Source organism: Stegostoma tigrinum, chromosome 23, assembly GCF_030684315.1.
Source record: "Stegostoma tigrinum isolate sSteTig4 chromosome 23, sSteTig4.hap1, whole genome shotgun sequence".
Classification (NCBI taxonomy): domain Eukaryota; kingdom Metazoa; phylum Chordata; class Chondrichthyes; order Orectolobiformes; family Stegostomatidae; genus Stegostoma; species Stegostoma tigrinum.
In genome coordinates, this window is record NC_081376.1 from 25050541 (window position 1) to 25075513 (window position 24973).

The 24973-nt window shown below is 45.6% G+C and overlaps 1 protein-coding gene across 3 annotated transcripts in view; it reads right to left on the reverse strand.

Annotated features, from left to right (window-relative positions):
• unkl (unk like zinc finger) overlaps positions 1-24973 on the reverse strand; it is a 137525-nt gene that overhangs the window by 70929 nt on the left and 41623 nt on the right. The window lies entirely within an intron of this gene.

The following is a 24973-nucleotide window of genomic DNA, read 5'->3' on the forward strand; positions in this document are numbered from 1 at the left end:
GGCTACGGGGGGAGTGCAGGGAAGTGGCGTTGAAATGCCCATCAGCCATGACTTAAATGGCGGCGTGGACTTGATGGGCCGAATGGCCTTGCTTCCACTCCTATGTCTTATGGTCTTTCCCCATAGATCAGGCCATCTGAAGCAACAACCTGGTACATCTACTGGAGTAATTATGTCCTTCTTATGGGGTGACCAGAACTGCACGCAGTACTCCATTTGTGCCTGAACCAGAATTTTGTACAGTTCATGCATCACTTCCTAGCTCTTATTTTCCAAGCCTTGGCTAACAAAGCAAAGTATACCATCGTGACAATAAAGGTATTCTATTCTACTGACTTGCCCTGCTCCCTTCGATAATCTGTGGACATGCACACTGAAGCCCCTCAGTTTTTCAGTATTTTCCAGAGATCTATCATTCATGATGTAATCCCTTGCTTTGCTAGCCCTCACCGAGCATGCTACTTCACATTTTTTCAAGTTGAATTCCATTTGCCACTGTTTGTCCACCTGACAAGTCTATTAATTGCCTCCTATTCACGTCATATGTCAACTGCTTGATCATACCCACCAACATTTCAGTCAAAATATCAGTTAAGGGCATATATGCCAACCTTTTCCTAGTTACAATCATAAGGGTCACTGGAACTAAAACTCTTTCTTTCCACAGATCTGCCAGACCTGCTGAGACTTTCCAGTAATTTCTGTTTTTGTACTGGGGAAACAGGAGGTGAGTTGCTTGCTGCAGCATTCCTTGACTCCGATACAGAAGCACAAGATATAGAAAAACTGGGCCATTTGGCCCTCGCAGCCTGACCCACTGTTCAATATGATCATGGATGATCATCCAACTAAGTACCCTGTTCCCACTTTCTCCTTATATCCTTTGATCCATTTAGCCCCAAGAACTATATTTAAATCCTTCTTGAAAATATTCAATGTTTTGATCTCGATAACAAAGTGCGAAGCTGAATGAACACAGCAGGCCAAGCAGCATCTCAGGAGCACAAAAGCTGACGTTTCGGGCTGAGACCCTTCATCAGAGAGGGGGATGGGGAGAGGGTTCTGGAATAAATAGGGAGAGAGGGGGAGGCGGTTCGAAGATGGAGAGAAAAGAAGTTAGGCGGAGAGGAGAGTATAGGTGGGGAGGTAGGGAGGGGATAGGTCAGTCCAGGGAAGATGGCCAGGTCAGGCAGCGAGGTGAGGTTAGGTAGGAAATGGATGTGCGGCTTGAGGTGGGAGCAAGGGATGGGTCAGAGGAAGAACAGGTTAGGGAGGCAGAGACAGGCTGGGCTGGTTTTGGGATGCAGTTGGGGGAGGGGAGATTTTGAAGCTTGTGAAGTCCACATTGATACCATTGGGCTGCAGGGTTCCCAAGCAAAATATGAGTTGCTGTTCTTGCAACCTTCGGGTGGCATCATTGTGGCACTGCAGGAGGCCCATGACGGACATGTCGTCTGAGGAATGGGAGGGGGGAGTTAAAATGGTTCGCGACTGGGAGGTGCAGTTGTTTATTGCGAACCGAGCGGAGGTGTTCTGCAAAGCAGTCCCCAATGGAGAGGCAGCCACTCCGGGTATAATGGATACAGTATACTACAGTATAAAAGAATGCTGCAAATTTCCGTCCAAGACACTTCTGATAAAAGGATGCTTTAGGACAGGTAAACTACCAATTCAAGCTTTATTAATGAAAGGGTGATTGTCCCAGTAAATGAATAACATTCATGAGGTTAGGCCCTCGAGCAGCTGCAAGGATAACTGCTAAAGTTATTTTGAAGTAAATGGTTGGCTCTTTGAAGCTACCAATAATATTAAACAGTTTCTAGCTAAAAATAATCTAATCGTAGAAGTTGCTTTCAATTCATAACCAAGATATAATACAAGCCTTAAAAAATTTAAGTTCAGATGTAAAGATTAACTATCCTTACAAGACACTTTCTCTTGTGCCCTGAACCAGATAGATTGATCACAACCCATAAGTTACAAAATGCTGATAGCTCAAGTAGTAGCAGAATTAGTGATATTTTGTTTTTATATTATGCAATTGGGACAGCCGGAACATAAAAGCAGTAACTGAATGTGATGAAAGACTGCACCAAAAAACAACAGGTAATCGACTTCGAGCTGTCCTTACAGATAAACAAACCGGAGAAAGACCTGAAGGAGTAAAGCCATTAAAAACTTTTGGAATGTGAATGAACACAATTCATGGGAAAATCTCAAGGCCCCAAGATTACAATGCCTAGCTAATACCATAGGATCATGGTAACTCGGGCCTGTCCATGGAAGTGCGCATCACTGATTAGGTGTCCCACAGGATTGGGTGTTTGATCTAAGGGGAAGGATGATGACCATGTTGTATTTGATTACTGCAAAACAAAACGTATAAAAATGCTGTATTTCTTTGTAAAAGCAGAGGGTGTGTCATTAATCTATCTTCGGAAGACAGATTCAGGGAAGATTCTTTCGCCCACTGCCCACATAAACCAGTTTCTGCTTGAACAAACATCTTTCACTTGCCCGAATCCTGTCTAACTTCTGAGTCTTTGTTCCAGATCAGGAAAAATGCTCCTACATCTGGCACTTGAAGAGAACAAATGTTATTTGCCAATTATCAGTACCATCCTGAATGTTGTCCAGGGCTTGCTTCATATAGATATAGACTACTTCATTATCCGAGGAGCTGTGAATGGCAGTGAACATTGTGCAGTCATCAGTGAACTACCATTTCTGACCTTATGATAGAGGGAAGGTCACTGATGAAGCAGGTGAAGACGGGTGAGCCTAGGACACTAACAACGGAAACATCTACAGTGATATCCTGTGGCTAACTGGCCTCCAACAATCACCATCTTTCTTTGTGCTTGGTATGATTCCAACTAAGGAGATTTCCTCGATTCCCACTGACTCCAATTTTGACAGTACTGTTTGATGCCACACTCCGATGAATGCCACCCTTGTGTTAAGTCAAATTCAATTCTTTGGTCCTCATTTTAAACAAGGCTGTCATAAGGTTAGGTGCTAAAGAGTCTGGGGAACCCAAACTAAGCACAAATAAGCTGTTTTTTTCCTGAGTAAGTGCCACTTGACAGCACTTCCATTCATCCCTTTCATTACAGCACTGATAATCAAAAGTGATGGGGTGTTAGCAGAGTTTGATTTGTCCTGTTTTTTGTGGCCAGGATAAACATGGTAGTATCCCATATTGTTGGATAGGTGCCAGTGTTGTGGCCATAATAAAACATGTTAGCTATGAGAGCAGACAGTTCTGGGCTGCAAGTCATGATTTGCCATTATGTTGTATGGTCCAGAGTATCTCCATTGTCCAGTACCTTCAATTATTTCTTGGAGCGAATTGCATTGGCTGAAGACTTACATTTGCGATGCTTGGGTCTTCAGAAGGGGTTTGAGATGGGTCATCCACTTGTCACTTCTGGCTGAAGATGGGTACAAACGCCTTTGTTTGAAATTTTACGATAATGTGCTGGCCTTCCCCATCACTAAGAATGGAGATATTTGCAGAGACAACACCTGCAGTTTAACTGACCAGAGGTTCTATTATTATTTGATGGCTTCTAGCTTTGTGCTTGCCCACAAGTGGAAAATCCCTGCCCTCACTCTTAACAGTGTCACCTCTCATCCTTCACCTTTCAAGAGAACAGACATCCAATTTGCATCAGAGCATGAAATATGTCAGTTTATACTTTGCACTGGTCTCAAGTACCCCTCTGTTTAACAAAACAGGAACCAGAAGTCTTCATCGTACTCCATGAGTGATCAAAGCCAATATCTCACTAACAGCAATAAATTAACACACAATTAATATGCCCATTGGCCCAACAAACTTGTACCAGCCAGAGTTTTTCTTGTTTAATCCCCCTTTCCAATTCTTGGTCTAGAGTCCTGTACGTTTGTGATTGGTCACTGAACACAAAATATCATAATCATCTCTCTCTAATAAAGAGAAAATTGGATAAAAAGCTTGAAGGGCACCATTCCAAATCAAACATGGGCCAAGGTAAGGAGACAGGTGGTATAAGTGTCAGTGGAGGCATGTTGGCGATAGTGACCACAACTTAAGTCAGAACTGTGGTGGTCCCGTCATGTAAAGAAAAAGCCCAGAAATAAAAGCTCTGAATTGCAGACACTTGGATTTTATATGCTAAGACAGGATCTGTTGAAAGTGGAATGGCAGCAGCTACTTGCTGGAAAATCAAGTGCATATCCAAGTAATAAGTGATGATTTCTGCCACAGCCAACTTTTCAGGCAGTGGATTCTAGAACCAACTGGAGTCCAAGCAGAAAAACTTTGCAAACATCCCCCTAAATACTTTAAATCTACAGCCCTCATTAACAACAGCTCTAATGGTAATAGGCATTTCTTATAAACTAAGTTTTATACACTTCAATTAAATCCCCACTCAGTCTGTGTTCAAAGATAAGCAATCCCAGAACATCCAGTTATCCTTGAAAAACGCACTTGTCCATTGCTTACATGTGCTTTCAATAAAATCTCATCTTCCTTGTTACAGAACTGGGTGCCATACTCCACATGTGGACTAGCAAGCACCTTACATAGTTTCAGCATAACCTCATTACACTCCAGCTTTCTGTCTGTGTTAACAAAAGCAAGAAAGGAGTGGCAGAGTGGTAACGCCACTGCCCTATTAATTCAGAGACTCAAATGCTCCACGAACATGGGTTTCAATAAAACACTGAAATTTTAATGCAGAAAAACAATCTGTCATTTTCACTTCGTCTGGTCAACATGTAATGCCTAACCCATGGACACACGGTGGTCTCTTAAGTGTCCTTTAAAAATAGGCAAGAAAGCCACTCAGATCAAGGTAACTGGAGATAGAACATAGAACATAGAACATAGAACATTACAGCACAGTACAGGCCCTTCGGCCCTCGATCTTGTGCCGACCTGTCATGCCGATCTCAAGCCCATCTACCTGCACTATTCCATGTACGCCCATATGCTTATCCAATGGCAACTTAAATGTACCTAAAGTTGGCAAATCTACGACCATTGCAGGCAAAGCGTTCCATTCCCTTACTACTCTCTGAGTAAAGAAACTACCTCTGACATCTGTCCTATATCTTTCACCCCTCAATTTAAAGCTACGCCCCCTCGTGTTCCCCGTCACCATCCGAGGAAAAAGGCTCTCCCTATCCACCCTATCTAACCTTCTGATTATTTTATATGTCTCAATTAAGTCACCTCTCAACCTTCTTCTCTCTAATGAAAACAGCCTCAAATCCCTCAGCCTTTCCTCGTAAGACCTTCCCTCTATACCAGGCAACATCCTAGTAAATCTCCTCTGCACCCTTTTCAAAGCTTCCACATCCTTCTTATAATGCGGTGACCAGAACTGTACACAATACTCCAAGTGCGGACGCACCAGAGTTTTGTACAGCTTCACCATAACCTCTTGGTTCCGGAACTCGATCCCTCTATTAATCAAAGCTAAAACACTGTATGCCTTCTGAACAGCCCTGTCACCCTGGGTGGCAACTTTCAAGGATCTGTGTTCATGGACACCAAGATCTCTCTGCTCATCTATACTACTAAGCATCTTACCATTAGCCCTGTACTTTGCCTTCTGGTTACTCCTACCAAAGTGCATCACCTCACACTTGTCTGCATTAAACTCCATTTGCCACCTCTCAGACCAGCTCTGCAGCTTATCTATGTCCCTCTGCAACCAATCCTTTGTCACTATCCACAAGTCCACCGATCTTAGGGTCATCTGCAAATTTACTAACCCATCCTTCTACGCCCTCATCCAGGTCATTTATAAAAATGACAAACAGCAGTGGACCCAACACCCACCCTTGCGGTACACCACCAGTAACTGGTCTCCAGGATGAACGTTTCCCATCAACTACCACGCTCTGTCTTCTTTCAGCAAGCTAATTTCCGATCCAAACTGCTATATCTCCCACAATTCCATTCCTCTGCATTTTGTACAATAGTCTGTTATGGGGAACCTTATCGAACGCCTTGCTGAAATCCATATACACCACATCAACCGGTTTACTCTCATCCACCTGTTTGGTCACCTTCTCAAAGAACTCAATAAGGTTTGTGAAGCACGACCTTCCCTTCACAAAACCGTGCTGACTATCCCGAATCAATTTATTCTTTTCTAGATGATTGTAAATCCTATCCCATATAACCTTTTTCAACACTTTACCGACAAGTGAGGTAAGGCTCACTGGCCGATAATTACCAGGGTTGTCTCTACTCCCCTTCTTGAACAGGGGAACCACAATTGCTATCCTCCAGTCATCTGGCACTATTCCTGTAGACAATGATGAGTTAAAGATCAATGCCAAAGGCTCGGCAATCTCCTCCCTGGATTCTCAGAGGATCCGAGGATAAATCCCATCCGGCCCAGGGGACATAGCTATCTTCACCCTCTGTAGGATTTCAAATACCTCTTCCTTGTGAACCTCAATCCCACTTAGTCCAGTAGCCTGTTTGTCTGTATTCTCCTCGACAACATTGTGGTTTTCCAGAGTGAATACTGTTGAAAAATATTCATTTAGCGCATCCCCTATCTCATCTGACTCCACACACAACTTACCACTACTATCCTTCATTGGGCCTCATCTTACTTTTGTCATTCTTTTATTCCTTAAATACCGATAGAAAGCCTGAGGGTTTACCCTGATCCTATCCACCAACAACTTCTCATGTCTCCTCCTGGATCTTCTGAGCTCTCTCTTTCGGTCTTTCCTGGCTACCTTGTAACCCTCAATCACCCTAACTGAGCCTTCACATCTGAAAGTAACAGAAGCCGCCTTCTTCCTCTTGACCAGAGATTCCACTTCCTTCGTAAACCACGGCTCCCGCACCCTACAGCTTACTGCCTGCCTGACAGGTACATACTTATCTAGGACACACAGGAGCTTTTCCTTGAATAAGCTCCACATTTCTATTCTGCCCATCCACTGCAGTTTCCTTCCCCATCCTATGCTCCCTAAATCTTGCATAATCTCTTCGTAATTGCCTTTCCGCCAGCTATAACTCTTGCCCAGTGGTGTACACCTATCCCTTTCCATCACTGAAGTAAACATAACAGAATTGTGATCGCTATCACCAAGGTGATCAACGACTTTGAAATCTAACACCTGGCCAGGATCATCACCCAGCACTGATGTGGTCACTGCACCCCAATTCCATCAGTCAATACATCCCACTTCACTCAGTCACTGCATCCCACTTCCCTCAGTCACTGCATCCCACTTCCCTCAGTCACTGCATCCCATTTCACTCAGTCACTGTATCCCATTTCTCACTTGAGGCTGCATTCAATTTCCGTCAATCACTGCATCCCATTTCCGTCAGTCAAGGCATCCCATGTCCCTCAGTCACTGCATCCCATGTCCCTCAGTCACTGCATCCCATGTCCCTCAGTCACTGCATCCCATGTCCCTCAGTCACTGCATCCCATGTCCCTCAGTCACTGCATCCCATGTCCCTCAGTCACTGCATCCCATGTCCCTCAGTCACTGCATCCCATGTCCCTCAGTCACTGCATCCCATGTCCCTCAGTCACTGCATCCCATGTCCCTCAGTCACTGCATCCCATGTCCCTCAGTCACTGCATCCCATGTCCCTCAGTCACTGCATCCCATGTCCCTCAGTCACTGCATCCCATGTCCGTCAGTCAAGGCATCCCATTTCCCTCAGTCACTGCATCCCATTTCACTCAATCACTGCATCTCCTTCACCACAGTCACTGCGTCCAATTTCCATCAGTCACTGTTTCCTATATTTCCCACACTCGCTGTATCCCATTTCCCACACTCACTGTATCCCATTTCCCTCAGTGATTGCATCCCATTTCCCTCAGTGATTGCATCCCATTTCCCTCAGTGATTGCATCCCATTTCCCTCAGTGATTGCATCCCATTTCCCACACTCACTGTATCCCATTTCCCTCAGTGATTGCATCCCATTTCCCTCAGTGATTGCATCCCATTTCCCTCAGTCACTGCATCCCATTTCCCTCAGTCACTGCATCCCATTTCCCTCAGTCACTGCATCCCATTTCCCTCAGTCACTGCATCCCATTTCCCTCAGTCACTGCATCCCATTTCCCTCAGTGATTGCATCCCATTTCCCACACTCACTGTATCCCATTTCCCACACTCACTGTATCCCATTTCCCTCAGTGATTGCATCCCATTTCCCTCAGTGATTGCATCCCATTTCCCTCAGTGATTGCATCCCATTTCCCACACTCACTGTATCCCATTTCCCTCAGTGATTGCATCCCATTTCCCTCAGTGATTGCATCCCATTTCCCTCAGTCACTGCATCCCATTTCCCTCAGTCACTGCATCCCATTTCCCTCAGTCACTGCATCCCATTTCCCTCAGTCACTGCATCCCATTTCCCTCAGTGATTGCATCCCATTTCCCACACTCACTGTATCCCATTTCCCACACTCACTGTATCCCATTTCCCTCAGTGATTGCATCCCATTTCCCTCAGTCACTGCATCCCATTTCCCTCAGTCACTGCATCCCATTTCCCTCAGTGATTGCATCCCATTTCCCTCAGTGATTGCATCCCATTTCCACACTCACTGTATCCCATTTCCCACACTCACTGTATCCCATTTCCCTCAGTGATAGCATCCCATTTCCCTCAGTGATAGCATCCCATTTCCCTCAGTGATTGCATCCCATTTCCCTCAGTGATTGCATCCCATTTCCCTCAGTGATTGCATCCCATTTCCCACACTCACTGTATCCCATTTCCCACACTCACTGTATCCCATTTCCCACACTCACTGTATCCCATTTCCCTCAGTGATTGCATCCCATTTCCCTCAGTGATTGCATCCCATTTCCCTCAGTGATTGCATCCCATTTCCCTCAGTCACTGTATGCCATTTCCCTCAGTCACTGCATGCCATTTCCCTCAGTCACTGCATCCCATTTCCCTCAGTCACTGCATCCCATTTCCCTCAGTCACTGCATCCCATTTCCCACACTCACTGCATCCCATTTCCCACACTCACTGTATCCCATTTCCCTCAGTGATTGCATCCCATTTCCCTCAGTGATTGCATCCCATTTCCCTCAGTGATTGCATCCCATTTCCCACACTCACTGTATCCCATTTCCCTCAGTGATTGCATCCCATTTCCCTCAGTCACTGCATCCCATTTCCCTCAGTCACTGCATCCCATTTCCCTCAGTGATTGCATCCCATTTCCCACACTCACTGTATCCCATTTCCCACACTCACTGTATCCCATTTCCCTCAGTGATTGCATCCCATTTCCCTCAGTGATTGCATCCCATTTCCCTCAGTCACTGTATCCCATTTCCCTCAGTGATTGCATCCCATTTCCCTCAGTCACTGCATCCCATTTCCCTCAGTCACTGCATCCCATTTCCCTCAGTCACTGCATCCCATTTCCCTCAGTCACTGCATCCCATTTCCCTCAGTCACTGCATCCCATTTCCCTCAGTCACTGCATCCCATTTCCCTCAGTCACTGCATCCCATTTCCCACACTCACTGTATCCCATTTCCCACACTCACTGTATCCCATTTCCCACACTCACTGTATCCCATTTCCCTCAGTGATTGCATCCCATTTCCCTCAGTCACTGCATCCCATTTCCCTCAGTCACTGCATCCCATTTCCCTCAGTGATTGCATCCCATTTCCACACTCACTGTATCCCATTTCCCACACTCACTGTATCCCATTTCCCTCAGTGATAGCATCCCATTTCCCTCAGTGATAGCATCCCATTTCCCTCAGTGATTGCATCCCATTTCCCTCAGTGATTGCATCCCATTTCCCACACTCACTGTATCCCATTTCCCACACTCACTGTATCCCATTTCCCACACTCACTGTATCCCATTTCCCTCAGTGATTGCATCCCATTTCCCTCAGTGATTGCATCCCATTTCCCTCAGTCACTGTATCCCATTTCCCTCAGTGATTGCATCCCATTTCCCTCAGTCACTGCATCCCATTTCCCTCAGTCACTGCATCCCATTTCCCTCAGTCACTGCATCCCATTTCCCACACTCACTGTATCCCATTTCCCACACTCACTGTATCCCATTTCCCTCAGTGATTGCATCCCATTTCCCTCAGTGATTGCATCCCATTTCCCTCAGTGATTGCATCCCATTTCCCACACTCACTGTATCCCATTTCCCTCAGTGATTGCATCCCATTTCCCTCAGTCACTGCATCCCATTTCCCTCAGTCACTGCATCCCATTTCCCTCAGTGATTGCATCCCATTTCCCACACTCACTGTATCCCATTTCCCACACTCACTGTATCCCATTTCCCTCAGTGATTGCATCCCATTTCCCTCAGTGATTGCATCCCATTTCCCTCAGTCACTGTATCCCATTTCCCTCAGTGATTGCATCCCATTTCCCTCAGTCACTGCATCCCATTTCCCTCAGTCACTGCATCCCATTTCCCTCAGTCACTGCATCCCATTTCCCTCAGTCACTGCATCCCATTTCCCTCAGTGATTGCATCCCATTTCCCTCAGTCACTGCATCCCATTTCCCTCAGTCACTGCATCCCATTTCCCTCAGTCACTGCATCCCATTTCCCTCAGTGATTGCATCCCATTTCCCTCAGTGATTGCATCCCATTTCCCACACTCACTGTATCCCATTTCCCACACTCACTGTATCCCATTTCCCACACTCACTGTATCCCATTTCCCTCAGTGATTGCATCCCATTTCCCTCAGTGATTGCATCCCATTTCCCTCAGTCACTGTATCCCATTTCCCTCAGTGATTGCATCCCATTTCCCTCAGTCACTGCATCCCATTTCCCTCAGTCACTGCATCCCATTTCCCTCAGTCACTGCATCCCATTTCCCTCAGTGATTGCATCCCATTTCCCTCAGTCACTGCATCCCATTTCCCTCAGTCACTGCATCCCATTTCCCTCAGTCACTGCATCCCATTTCCCTCAGTGATTGCATCCCATTTCCCTCAGTGATTGCATCCCATTTCCCACACTCACTGTATCCCATTTCCCACACTCACTGTATCCCATTTCCCACACTCACTGTATCCCATTTCCCTCAGTGATTGCATCCCATTTCCCTCAGTGATTGCATCCCATTTCCCTCAGTCACTGTATCCCATTTCCCTCAGTGATTGCATCCCATTTCCCTCAGTCACTGCATCCCATTTCCCTCAGTCACTGCATCCCATTTCCCTCAGTGATTGCATCCCATTTCCACACTCACTGTATCCCATTTCCCACACTCACTGTATCCCATTTCCCTCAGTGATAGCATCCCATTTCCCTCAGTGATAGCATCCCATTTCCCTCAGTGATTGCATCCCATTTCCCTCAGTGATTGCATCCCATTTCCCACACTCACTGTATCCCATTTCCCACACTCACTGTATCCCATTTCCCACACTCACTGTATCCCATTTCCCTCAGTGATTGCATCCCATTTCCCTCAGTGATTGCATCCCATTTCCCTCAGTGATTGCATCCCATTTCCCACACTCACTGTATCCCATTTCCCTCAGTGATTGCATCCCATTTCCCTCAGTCACTGCATCCCATTTCCCTCAGTCACTGCATCCCATTTCCCTCAGTGATTGCATCCCATTTCCCACACTCACTGTATCCCATTTCCCACACTCACTGTATCCCATTTCCCTCAGTGATTGCATCCCATTTCCCTCAGTGATTGCATCCCATTTCCCTCAGTCACTGTATCCCATTTCCCTCAGTGATTGCATCCCATTTCCCTCAGTCACTGCATCCCATTTCCCTCAGTCACTGCATCCCATTTCCCTCAGTCACTGTATCCCATTTCCCTCAGTGATTGCATCCCATTTCCCTCAGTCACTGCATCCCATTTCCCTCAGTCACTGCATCCCATTTCCCTCAGTCACTGCATCCCATTTCCCTCAGTCACTGCATCCCATTTCCCTCAGTCACTGCATCCCATTTCCCTCAGTCACTGCATCCCATTTCCCTCAGTCACTGCATCCCATTTCCCTCAGTGATTGCATCCCATTTCCCTCAGTGATTGCATCCCATTTCCCACACTCACTGTATCCCATTTCCCACACTCACTGTATCCCATTTCCCACACTCACTGTATCCCATTTCCCTCAGTGATTGCATCCCATTTCCCTCAGTGATTGCATCCCATTTCCCTCAGTCACTGTATCCCATTTCCCTCAGTGATTGCATCCCATTTCCCTCAGTCACTGCATCCCATTTCCCTCAGTCACTGCATCCCATTTCCCTCAGTCACTGCATCCCATTTCCCTCAGTGATTGCATCCCATTTCCCTCAGTCACTGCATCCCATTTCCCTCAGTCACTGCATCCCATTTCCCTCAGTCACTGCATCCCATTTCCCTCAGTGATTGCATCCCATTTCCCTCAGTGATTGCATCCCATTTCCCACACTCACTGTATCCCATTTCCCACACTCACTGTATCCCATTTCCCACACTCACTGTATCCCATTTCCCTCAGTGATTGCATCCCATTTCCCTCAGTGATTGCATCCCATTTCCCTCAGTCACTGTATCCCATTTCCCTCAGTGATTGCATCCCATTTCCCTCAGTCACTGCATCCCATTTCCCTCAGTCACTGCATCCCATTTCCCTCAGTCACTGCATCCCATTTCCCACACTCACTGTATCCCATTTCCCACACTCACTGTATCCCATTTCCCTCAGTGATTGCATCCCATTTCCCTCAGTGATTGCATCCCATTTCCCTCAGTCACTGCATCCCATTTCCCTCAGTCACTGCATCCCATTTCCCTCAGTGATTGCATCCCATTTCCCACACTCACTGTATCCCATTTCCCACACTCACTGTATCCCATTTCCCTCAGTGATTGCATCCCATTTCCCTCAGTGATTGCATCCCATTTCCCTCAGTCACTGTATCCCATTTCCCTCAGTGATTGCATCCCATTTCCCTCAGTCACTGCATCCCATTTCCCTCAGTCACTGCATCCCATTTCCCTCAGTCACTGCATCCCATTTCCCTCAGTGATTGCATCCCATTTCCCTCAGTCACTGCATCCCATTTCCCTCAGTCACTGCATCCCATTTCCCTCAGTCACTGCATCCCATTTCCCTCAGTCACTGCATCCCATTTCCCTCAGTCACTGCATCCCATTTCCCTCAGTCACTGCATCCCATTTCCCTCAGTCACTGCATCCCATTTCCCTCAGTCACTGCATCCCATTTCCCTCAGTGATTGCATCCCATTTCCCTCAGTCACTGCATCCCATTTCCCTCAGTGATTGCATCCCATTTCCCACACTCACTGTATCCCATTTCCCACACTCACTGCATCCCATTTCCCACACTCACTGCATCCCATTTCCCACACTCACTGCATCCCATGTCCCTCAGTCACTGCATCCCATGTCCCTCAGTCACTGCATCCCATGTCCCTCAGTCACTGCATCCCATGTCCCTCAGTCACTGCATCCCATGTCCCTCAGTCACTGCATCCCATGTCCCTCAGTCACTGCATCCCATGTCCCTCAGTCACTGCATCCCATGTCCCTCAGTCACTGCATCCCATGTCCCTCAGTCACTGCATCCCATGTCCCTCAGTCACTGCATCCCATGTCCCTCAGTCACTGCATCCCATGTCCCTCAGTCACTGCATCCCATGTCCCTCAGTCACTGCATCCCATGTCCCTCAGTCACTGCATCCCATGTCCCTCAGTCACTGCATCCCATGTCCCTCAGTCACTGCATCCCATGTCCCTCAGTCACTGCATCCCATGTCCCTCAGTCACTGCATCCCATGTCCCTCAGTCACTGCATCCCATGTCCCTCAGTCACTGCATCCCATGTCCCTCAGTCACTGCATCCCATGTCCCTCAGTCACTGCATCCCATGTCCCTCAGTCACTGCATCCCATGTCCCTCAGTCACTGCATCCCATGTCCCTCAGTCACTGCATCCCATGTCCCTCAGTCACTGCATCCCATGTCCCTCAGTCACTGCATCCCATGTCCCTCAGTCACTGCATCCCATGTCCCTCAGTCACTGCATCCCATGTCCCTCAGTCACTGCATCCCATGTCCCTCAGTCACTGCATCCCATGTCCCTCAGTCACTGCATCCCATGTCCCTCAGTCACTGCATCCCATGTCCCTCAGTCACTGCATCCCATGTCCCTCAGTCACTGCATCCCATGTCCCTCAGTCACTGCATCCCATGTCCCTCAGTCACTGCATCCCATGTCCCTCAGTCACTGCATCCCATGTCCCTCAGTCACTGCATCCCATGTCCCTCAGTCACTGCATCCCATGTCCCTCAGTCACTGCATCCCATGTCCCTCAGTCACTGCATCCCATGTCCCTCAGTCACTGCATCCCATGTCCCTCAGTCACTGCATCCCATGTCCCTCAGTCACTGCATCCCATGTCCCTCAGTCACTGCATCCCATGTCCCTCAGTCACTGCATCCCATGTCCCTCAGTCACTGCATCCCATGTCCCTCAGTCACTGCATCCCATGTCCCTCAGTCACTGCATCCCATGTCCCTCAGTCACTGCATCCCATGTCCCTCAGTCACTGCATCCCATGTCCCTCAGTCACTGCATCCCATGTCCCTCAGTCACTGCATCCCATGTCCCTCAGTCACTGCATCCCATGTCCCTCAGTCACTGCATCCCATGTCCCTCAGTCACTGCATCCCATGTCCCTCAGTCACTGCATCCCATGTCCCTCAGTCACTGCATCCCATGTCCCTCAGTCACTGCATCCCATGTCCCTCAGTCACTGCATCCCATGTCCCTCAGTCACTGCATCCCATGTCCCTCAGTCACTGCATCCCATGTCCCTCAGTCACTGCATCCCATGTCCCTCAGTCACTGCATCCCATGTCCCTCAGTCACTGCATCCCATGTCCCTCAGTCACTGCATCCCATGTCCCTCAGTCACTGCATCCCATGTCCCTCAGTCACTGCATCCCATGTCCCTCAGTCACTGCATCCCATGTCCCTCAGTCACTGCATCCCATGTCCCTCAGTCACTGCATCCCATGTCCCTCAGTCACTGCATCCCATGTCCCTCAGTCACTGCATCCCATGTCCCTCAGTCACTGCATCCCATGTCCCTCAGTCACTGCATCCCATGTCCCTCAGTCACTGCATCCCATGTCCCTCAGTCACTGCATCCCATGTCCCTCAGTCACTGCATCCCATGTCCCTCAGTCACTGCATCCCATGTCCCTCAGTCACTGCATCCCATGTCCCTCAGTCACTGCATCCCATGTCCCTCAGTCACTGCATCCCATGTCCCTCAGTCACTGCATCCCATGTCCCTCAGTCACTGCATCCCATGTCCCTCAGTCACTGCATCCCATGTCCCTCAGTCACTGCATCCCATGTCCCTCAGTCACTGCATCCCATGTCCCTCAGTCACTGCATCCCATGTCCCTCAGTCACTGCATCCCATGTCCCTCAGTCACTGCATCCCATGTCCCTCAGTCACTGCATCCCATGTCCCTCAGTCACTGCATCCCATGTCCCTCAGTCACTGCATCCCATGTCCCTCAGTCACTGCATCCCATGTCCCTCAGTCACTGCATCCCATGTCCCTCAGTCACTGCATCCCATGTCCCTCAGTCACTGCATCCCATGTCCCTCAGTCACTGCATCCCATGTCCCTCAGTCACTGCATCCCATGTCCCTCAGTCACTGCATCCCATGTCCCTCAGTCACTGCATCCCATGTCCCTCAGTCACTGCATCCCATGTCCCTCAGTCACTGCATCCCATGTCCCTCAGTCACTGCATCCCATGTCCCTCAGTCACTGCATCCCATGTCCCTCAGTCACTGCATCCCATGTCCCTCAGTCACTGCATCCCATTTCCCTCAGTCACTGCATCCCGTTTCACTCAGTCACTGCATCCCGTTTCACTCAGTCACTGCATCCCGTTTCACTCAGTCACTGCATCCCGTTTCACTCAGTCACTGCATCCCGTTTCACTCAGTCCCTGCATCCCGTTTCACTCAGTCCCTGCATCCCGTTTCACTCAGTCCCTGCATCGCATTTCACTCAGTCCCTGCATCGCATTTCACTCAGTCCCTGCATCGCATTTCACTCAGTCCCTGCATCGCATTTCATTCTGTCCCTGCATCCCATTTCACTCAGTCAGTGCGTCCCATTTCACTCAGGCACTGTATCCCATTTCCCTCACTCACTGCACCCCAATTCAACTCGTGGGCTCAACTTGTGATAACCACATCCCTCAAAGCAATTTCTGAAAATCCCAAATAACTTGTATAACTTGCTCTGCTGAGATCAGGGATCTGTGCCTATGAACTGCAAGTTCCATCTTTTGCTCTGCTCTTCTCAACAGCCTTCTCTTCACTGGTTTAGATCTGAAATCAACTTGTTTTGTTTAAAAATGTGGACCCATTTCTTGCAAACTCTATTTCCTCTTTGATTCTTACAAAGGCTCTGGCACCAATTTAACTGTCCAGTAGCAACTTCAAGGTCAATTTTACCATCTCCAAACTAGTTTGTCTCTTTCCTCAAAACTCCAACTTAAACCAACCATAGTGCTTCCAGCTGGACTTGGCTCTTGAGAATAAGACCAGTGGATCAAATGTCAATAGGACATCACTTTGGGAAGTGAAATGGAAATATCCAATGGCCTAGGTTAGTTATGGAAAAGGACAAGCAGCTGTTCAGAGTAAAAGTAATTAATTGGATGAAGGGCCAACTTAATTTAACTGAGAAGGATTTAGACTGGAAAGAGAGAGACTGGAGTAAAAGATTTTCAAGCAAAACTTCAATTTGAAAATCACCTGCTTTTAAAGGGGAGGTAACTTCAATGCTATCAAAGGTACAAACCTCAAATGGGGGAAAAGACAGGACAAAGAAAGCCAGAATGCTCCCGGGTTACAAGAGGGGAAGCTGAACCAGTGAAAATTGGTATCTGACAAACGTCAGATTTACAAGTGTGAACCCAGCAAAGGATATTGTTTCAGTGCCTGCTTTCTCAAGTTCTTGGTCATCTTAAGTATTAAATTCAAGAGTATTTAAGTAGGGTAATAATAGTAGGGCATTTTAACTTGCCTGATATTAAGTGGGATGGACAAAGTGTGAAAGATTTAGAGGGAGCAGAGTTCTTAAAATGTGTCCAGTAGAGTTTTTTAAAAACAACACATACTAAATTCTACAAGGGAAGGGGCAGTACTTTATTCAGTTTTAGGGAACGAAGCTGGGAAAGTGCTAGAAGTGTCAGTGGATCGGTAGTTTGGTGATAGTCATCATAATTCAGTCAGATTTAAGATAGTTATGAGAAAGAACAAAGATGAGCTCGAAACACAAGCTCTGAATTGGGGACAAGTTGTTTTCAATAATGATAAAATAGAATGTGGAGGAAATGGACTGAAAACAGTTACTTGCAGAAAAATCACACCACAGTATTTCAAAAAGTAAAGAAAGCCAACAAATTTCCCATAAAAGGTGAAGGGCGAAACGGAGAAGTCCAGAGAACCCTGGATGTCAAGGAAGATTTGGGATTGAATTAGGAAACAAGGGCGGCCTCTGGTAGATAGAGGGTCCAAACACAGGAAGCATTACAGACAGAGGATACAGTAAGGATTACTTGAAAAAAATTAGAAAAGCAAAGAGACAGTATTAAAATAAACTGGCAGGTAAAATAAAGGAAATGCCAAAAGTGCGTTTTTTTTTTAAGGGTGACGACAACCAGAGACACAGCAGGATCAATTTGAAGCCAAAGTGAAACTGTGTGGAGCCGAAAGATGCATGTGAAACTTTAAATGCTTGCTTTGTGTTTGTATTCACCGTAGAGAAAGACAAAGTACAAAAATCACAGAGGATTGGGACATACTTGCACAAATTAAAACGAGAGGGGTGATATTAGCAGTTTTAGTAGGCTTAAAACTGGAGAAATCTGCCAACCCATGACTGCTGTTTGAGGAAAGGGAGGAAATTGCACAGACCTCACTATTTACTTTTAAACACTCCTTGGCCATAGAAAAAGTGTCAGAGGACTGGAGATCAACTAATGTGTAACCATTATTCAAGAAGGTTGTAGAGATAAATTAGGGAACTGCAAATGTTAGGTTCGTTTAGTGGCAGGGAGACGATTGGAAAAAATTCAAGGGACTGAATGAAATAATTTTCACTTGGAAAGACAGAAAATAACCCAGTATATAGACAGCCTGACTTTATCAAGGGGAGATAGTGTCTGACAAGTTTGATCGAGGTTTGTAAGGTGTTGACTAGGAACCTGATGACAGTAGTGCAGTTGATGGGTTTCAGAAAGGCTTTTAATAAGGTATTACAGAAGAGACTGGTTGAGAAAGCAACAGCATACATGTATACAAGCAATGTAGATCCAAAATTGGGTTGGGGACAGAAAGCAGAAGGTGATGACACCCCTATTCAAGAAAGGTTTAAAAGGCCCAACAATTACAGACCAGCCAGTTTAACTTCAGAGGTGCAAAATAGTTAGAAATAATTATCTGGGGTAGAAATAAGCTCTCAGGACAATTTCAAAGTTGCAGTCAACACAAAATTTGAGAGCGAGTTATAAATTGACAAGAAAATGTACAACTTCAAAAAGGACATAACCAAGTTGAAACAATGCTGTTTCAAATCCACCCCATCTCCCCTATTGAAAAGAAGCTGGACGAACATAAAACTAGACTCACCTAGTCAAGAGAATTGACAGACAGCTGCGTTTTCTCTTCCAGGTAGACGTGGCTCATGCCTGCTTTACCTGACCATGTCTTACAACCCAAGGGCTTCTCAATCCACTAGACAGGCTACATGGTGTCCTCGGGCAAGGCAAAGGGTGAAGGGGTCTGCCTTCTGATCAACGCCACTTCGTGCTCGGATGTGATGAACCTGATGAGTTACACTCTCTGAACATAGAATACCCAACGGTGAAGTGTCATCCCTTCTACCTGCTGGGGGAGTTCATTTTGGCTATCCCGACAGCCATTTACAGCCCACCTACATGGAAGTGAAGAGTGCATTTGAGATCTACACTGTCACAACTGGCTTGAGACAGAATACCGTGATGCTGTGTTCATCAATGGCATGTCATATCAGCCAGAATGTCATCAAGAATGTCCTTACCAAGATACCACCAACACATCTCCTGTTCTGCCATAGGCCTTATCACGCTGGACCACTACTACATAACCAAAGACACCTATTGCTCCACAACCCACCTGCATTTTGGTAAAAGCACATTAAAGCTATGCTCCTTCTCACAGTTTGCAAGCAGACAAAATGAAATGCAACAATCTGGTACAGAAAGTCGTACAGTGCTGGTCTGAGGTTATGAACAGAATGCCTACGTGAATGCTTAGAGTCAATGGAATGACCCATATTCAAGAAATCAGCAGCCAACCAAATGAGTATGCCACTACTGTCACAGACTTCAGTGAATGTATAGAGGACTGCATGCCAACGAAGTTAATCTAAGTGTTCCCCAAGTGGAAACCTTGGATGAACCAGCAGATTCACTCCTGAGCAAAGTCTGGGTCTGAGCCTTTCCAGTCAGGTAACCTTGACCTATACAAAAAAATCTTGTTACGATCTTCACAAAACAATCAGAGATGCCAAAAGATGATACCAGACTCATCTAGAGTCCCAGACTAACCACATGAACACACATCAACTGTGGCAAGGCTTACACAATGTAAACAAGCTACAAAGTGAAGTCAAGTAGAATTGCCAACAACAATGCATCTCTGCCCAATGAACTCAATGTATTCTGTGCTCATTTTGAACTGAGGGTCAGTGAAATGATGTTACCTGCCTTGACAACCTCAAGTGCAGCTGCACCCACAATGACCGGTGCAGACGTCAGATTGCCCCACGGAAAACAACTGGCCCGAATGAATAAACCAGACACGTATTCAGATCCTGCACAGACCAGCTGGCAGGAGTATTTGCAGATAATCGTTAACCTCTCCTTACAATGACGTGAGGTTCCCATCTACTTCAAGAAGACTGGGTGCAAAAGCAAAATCAGACCACCTGCCTTAAGGATCACTGTCTGGTGGATCTGACAGCCATCATTATGAAGTGCTTCAACAGGTTAGTAATGGCACACGAAGTACAGCCTCCCAGACTTCCTCGAATCCACTACGATTTGTGTACTGTTGTACAAAGGTCCATGACTGATGCCATTTCCCTGTCCTTGCACTCATCCCTGGAATGTGTGGATAACAAGAATACCTACATCAGGCTTCTTTCTATTTACTTCAGCTCCAACTTTGATACCATAATTCAAACCAAACTCCTCGCCAAACTCCAAAACCTAGGACTCTGCTGCCCCATCTGGAAATGGATCCAGAACTTCCTGAACCACAAACCACAATTAGTAAGGATAGATGACAGTACCTCCTCAACAATAATCTTCAACACAGTGCCCCGCATGGCTGCATGCGCAGCCCCTTACTATACTCCCTATACACTTACAACTGTGTGGCTAAATCCAAGTCTAACTCCATTTACAAATTTGCTGGTGACACCATCATAATGGGTCAGATCTTAAACAACAATAAGACAGAGTATAGAAAAGAGATTGAAAGCGTACTGGCATGATGTAAAGATAGCAATCTGTCCCTCAATTTCAGCAAGACAAAAGAGCTAGTCATCAAATTCAGTCAGTGGTGAGCAGGACATGCCCCTGTCTGATCAATTATTCCGAGGAAGAGGTGGCCTAGAGTTTCAAGTTCCGAAAAGTAAATATCACCAACCATCTATCCTGGCCCATCCACATTGGCACTACAATCGAGAAAGCACATCCACTCCTTTCTCAGAAGGAGGCATACCCACAATGGCCCTTACCCATTTTTATAGATGCACCACAGAAGGCATCCTATCTTGATGCATCGTAACATAGTATGGCAACAGCTCTGATCAAGACCACAAGGAGTTACAAAGAGTTATGAATGCAGCCCAGTCCATCATGAAAACCAGCCTTCCTTTCATTGACCCGGTCTACACTTGTCCCTGCCTCAGGAAAGCAGCCAACATAATCAAAGATCCCTCCCACCCTGGTTATACTCTCTTCCACCCTCTTCTATCAGACACAAGATACAACAGTTTGAAAATACATAGCAACAGATTCAGCTTTATGAACAGACCTCTCATACATTACAGTTGATCTTTCCATGTACCTCCTCTAAAGCTGTAACACTATATTCTGCATTCTGTTCTATTATCCTGACGTACTTATGTCCGGTTAGCATGCAAAACAATACTTTGCATTGTATCTTGGTAAATGTGACAGTTAATAATTCAAATCAAATCAAAAATTGGAGTAATGGGCAGATAGGTGGTAGATGAAGTTCAATGTGGAGAACTGCAAGGTGATATGCTTTGGTACAAAGAACCGAGCCAGTATTAAAAATAAGGGTACCAATCTCAAAAGGGTGTTTTGCAACTAACAGATTTGGATGTCCACGTGCATAAGTGTTTAAAGCATACAGCATTGCAAGCCTCATTGATAGGGAAATACAGCACAAGGACAGGGAATTTATAAAATACACTGTTAGACCTCAGCTAGAGTACAGTGTACAATTCTGGGTGTTAAGACTATAGGTTGGATGTGAATGCAAAATAGAGATTGTATTATGTTTATGACAATGGCTCAGGAAATGAGACACTTCAGAATTGAAAACACGTTTGAGAAGTTGAGTTGTTTTCCTTGTAAGAGAAATGGCAAAGAGGAAATTTGACAGAAGTTTCGAAATTCTGAGGGGTCTGATCAAAGTGGATAGGGAGAACTGTTCCTACCTAAACTGATCGAGGACAAGAAGTCACTGATTTAAAGTGTCTCACAAAAGATGATGTGCTTTCCCACACAGCAAGTAGTTATGGAATGCACTGCTTGGCCATGCGGTCAAGGCAGGTTTAATGGAGGTATTTGAGGCTGCACTGCATAGTTGTTATTTAAATAGAAACACCATTAAGTGTTCTGGGGAAAAAGCAAGCCAATGGCACCAAATTGAAATGCTCAGAGCTACTGCAGATACAAAGGTCAAATGGCCTTAATCTGCACCGAAACAATTTTGGGTTGTTAAATGTTACGAAGCTGGTGCGACATACAAAGACTTGCAAAAAGTGTCTGATGTTGTGCCACACAAGAGGCTTGTCAGCAAAGTTAAACCCAAAGAAATGTAGGATCAGGGACAGCATGAAGACAAAGTTTGCTGACTGACAGGAAACACTAGTGGTGAATGACTGTTAATCTTAACTGGACATAAATGTGTAACAGGTCTCCACTGCTTTTCTTGATTCACAGGAGATCCTTGTGTTGTAAACAGTTCCATTTGGGTATGGTCACAAGTTGATTTGTACACAAGTTTGAACACAATGCTGGACATTATAAAATAGTCACTTGTAAGAATGAAGAAGCATTCACATTTCAGATTCCTAAAATTAATACGCTCCCATACAGGATCTCATTCGTAAGTACGAGTGTTCCTAAGTCGGATGTTCTGAAATCAGGGATCACTTCTACATTAATGACCCCAAATCAAATTGTAAATGCACAATTTCAAATTTTGACCACAATATGAACCTTAGAAGTTTCATAAACTTGCAGGAATGGCATTACCACTGTGGTTAAAGGCTTACACCGTTTACTTTTCTGGCCCCACTCCTCCAATGACCACAATAAATTTCAATTTTCACCAACTTGGTGATATAGCCAGTTATGTGTCAGACTACATCAGGTTCAATGTTAAGAACAAGTCAGACAGAGTCTTTTACAACAAATCACTGAGTAAGTTTGATTTTGGTGATAAAGCAATGATTGTACAGTTTCTGTGGAGAGAGAGAGAGAGGGAGGGAGGGAGGGAGGGAGGGAGGGAGGGAGGGAGTTACCTATTTGAGGCCAATAGGTTGCTTTAACAGAACTGAAAGTTCATATCATACGTGAAGCATTATTTGTTTCTCTTCAGAAGATGCTGCCAGGCCTACTGAGTTTCTCCAGCACTTTCTGCTTTTTTTTTCAAGATTTCCAGCACGCACTCAATTTTGTTTTGTGCAAAATTGGGCAGTTTAAGTTATGCAACTACAAATATCTAACCTTTTGAAACTAACATACACACGAATCTGAGAAGAAACAATAAAATTAAGGCTATACAAGTGTACCAACTTTAAAGCACTGGCCAAAATATTAGTCAAACTCATGAAAGAAAGGATATGTTCCGGATTGACTAAAATAAAGTTCTGATTTTGAAGTTTTCTACATTCAAGCCACTGGCTCTGTGGTTACTACAACAGTTGTAGCTGCTTGGATTCCCTTTCTGGTGATGGTGGTGTAGATTCCAATAAATCCCCCATGAGTGGCAAAAATGACATCAACTGTGCTTTCAGCTCGTATACTTTGCTGACAGGAGTTGGATTAGATTAGATTAGATTAGATTAGATTAGATTCCCTACAGTGTGCAAACAGGCCCTACAGCCCAACAAGTCCACACTGCTCCATGCAGCATCCCACTCAGACCCATCCCCCTGTGACCCCTACACCCTGAACACTTTGAGCAATTTAGCATGGCCAATCCATCTAGCCTGCACATCTTTGGACTGTGGGAGGAAACTGGAGTACCTGGGCAAAACCCACGCAGACATGGGGAGAAGGTGCAAACTCCACACAGACAGTCTCCCGGGTCCCTGGCGCCGTGAGGCTGCAGTGCTAAACACTGAGCCACCATGCCGCCCACTTACAAAGAGTGTGTGGGAGCAATCAACTATTACTTCAAATTCTGTCTCTCCCAGAGTTCAGAAATACAATAGTCATATCTCACTATCAAAACTGGGCATTGTGACCTCTCCCTTAAAGTTCTTCAGGCCACATCATCTGAACTCCCTGCACTTTCCAAGTACAATACTGTTGTTGAATCCAGTGCCTTTTTCTTTTGTGAAGTTTCCATTGTTTAAAAGTTAAAGGTATATCTATAGAGGTCCACATAATCTCTTCAAAATTATTTGGATTACATCCCTTCATAACAGTAGTAACAGGACAAAAGAGAGCATTGCCAAGTTGGTGTTTTAAGTGGGCGTGTGGCAGATGAAATTTAATGCAGAGATCTGTGAATCGACAGTTCTTTGTACCCAAGGACAAGACAATATAAATTGTACAATTCTAAAGTAGTTGCAGAAATAGAGGAATCTTGAACACATGTGCTCAAATCACTGAAGATGCAAGGCACAGTGAGAAATTGGTCTATAATGCACAAAAGGAGTCTGCGTTTTTTTAAGTACTGGTACAGCACGAAACCAAAGAAGCGAAGGTGAATATTCATAAAACACTGATTTAGTCTGAACTGGAGTAGTGTGTAAAATTGTGGATAGCAATCTTGGAGGAAGATAGAAAGAGATAGTTGAAGGGAGGTTAAAAAATTTTATGCGTACTTTTTGGTGGTAGGCAAGAAAGTAGAGCTGAAGCAACAGTCAGCCATGATCTTACCAAATGACAGAACACGTTCAAGAGAATGAATCTCGATCCAAATTCCTAAGTATGAGACACTTTGATTGTGTGGATCGATCAGAGAAGCTGGTGTTGCTCTCCTTTAAGATACGATGGTTGAGAGGAAAATTGATAAGATTTATTTGAAAGTCGTGAGGAAACTGAACACAATCAAGAGGAAGTTACCTTTGGAGGAAGGGCCAAGATCAGCAAAACATGATCAGACGAAAACAGACATGACATGAAGAATTGAGACTCGCAAGGCTTCCAATCTATTTCAGGAATGTGAGTGTGCACACATGGTTGTATCTTTTCATCGATCACCATGCACATAATGGGCAGAAGGGTCACCTCCTCCCTTGTTGTAAATTTTCCCTAATTTATAGCTTGGACAAAGATAGATCTTTGGCAATTTCCAAAGCCACACTAAGCTAAGGTTAAAACAAGTTTTGCATCACTTTA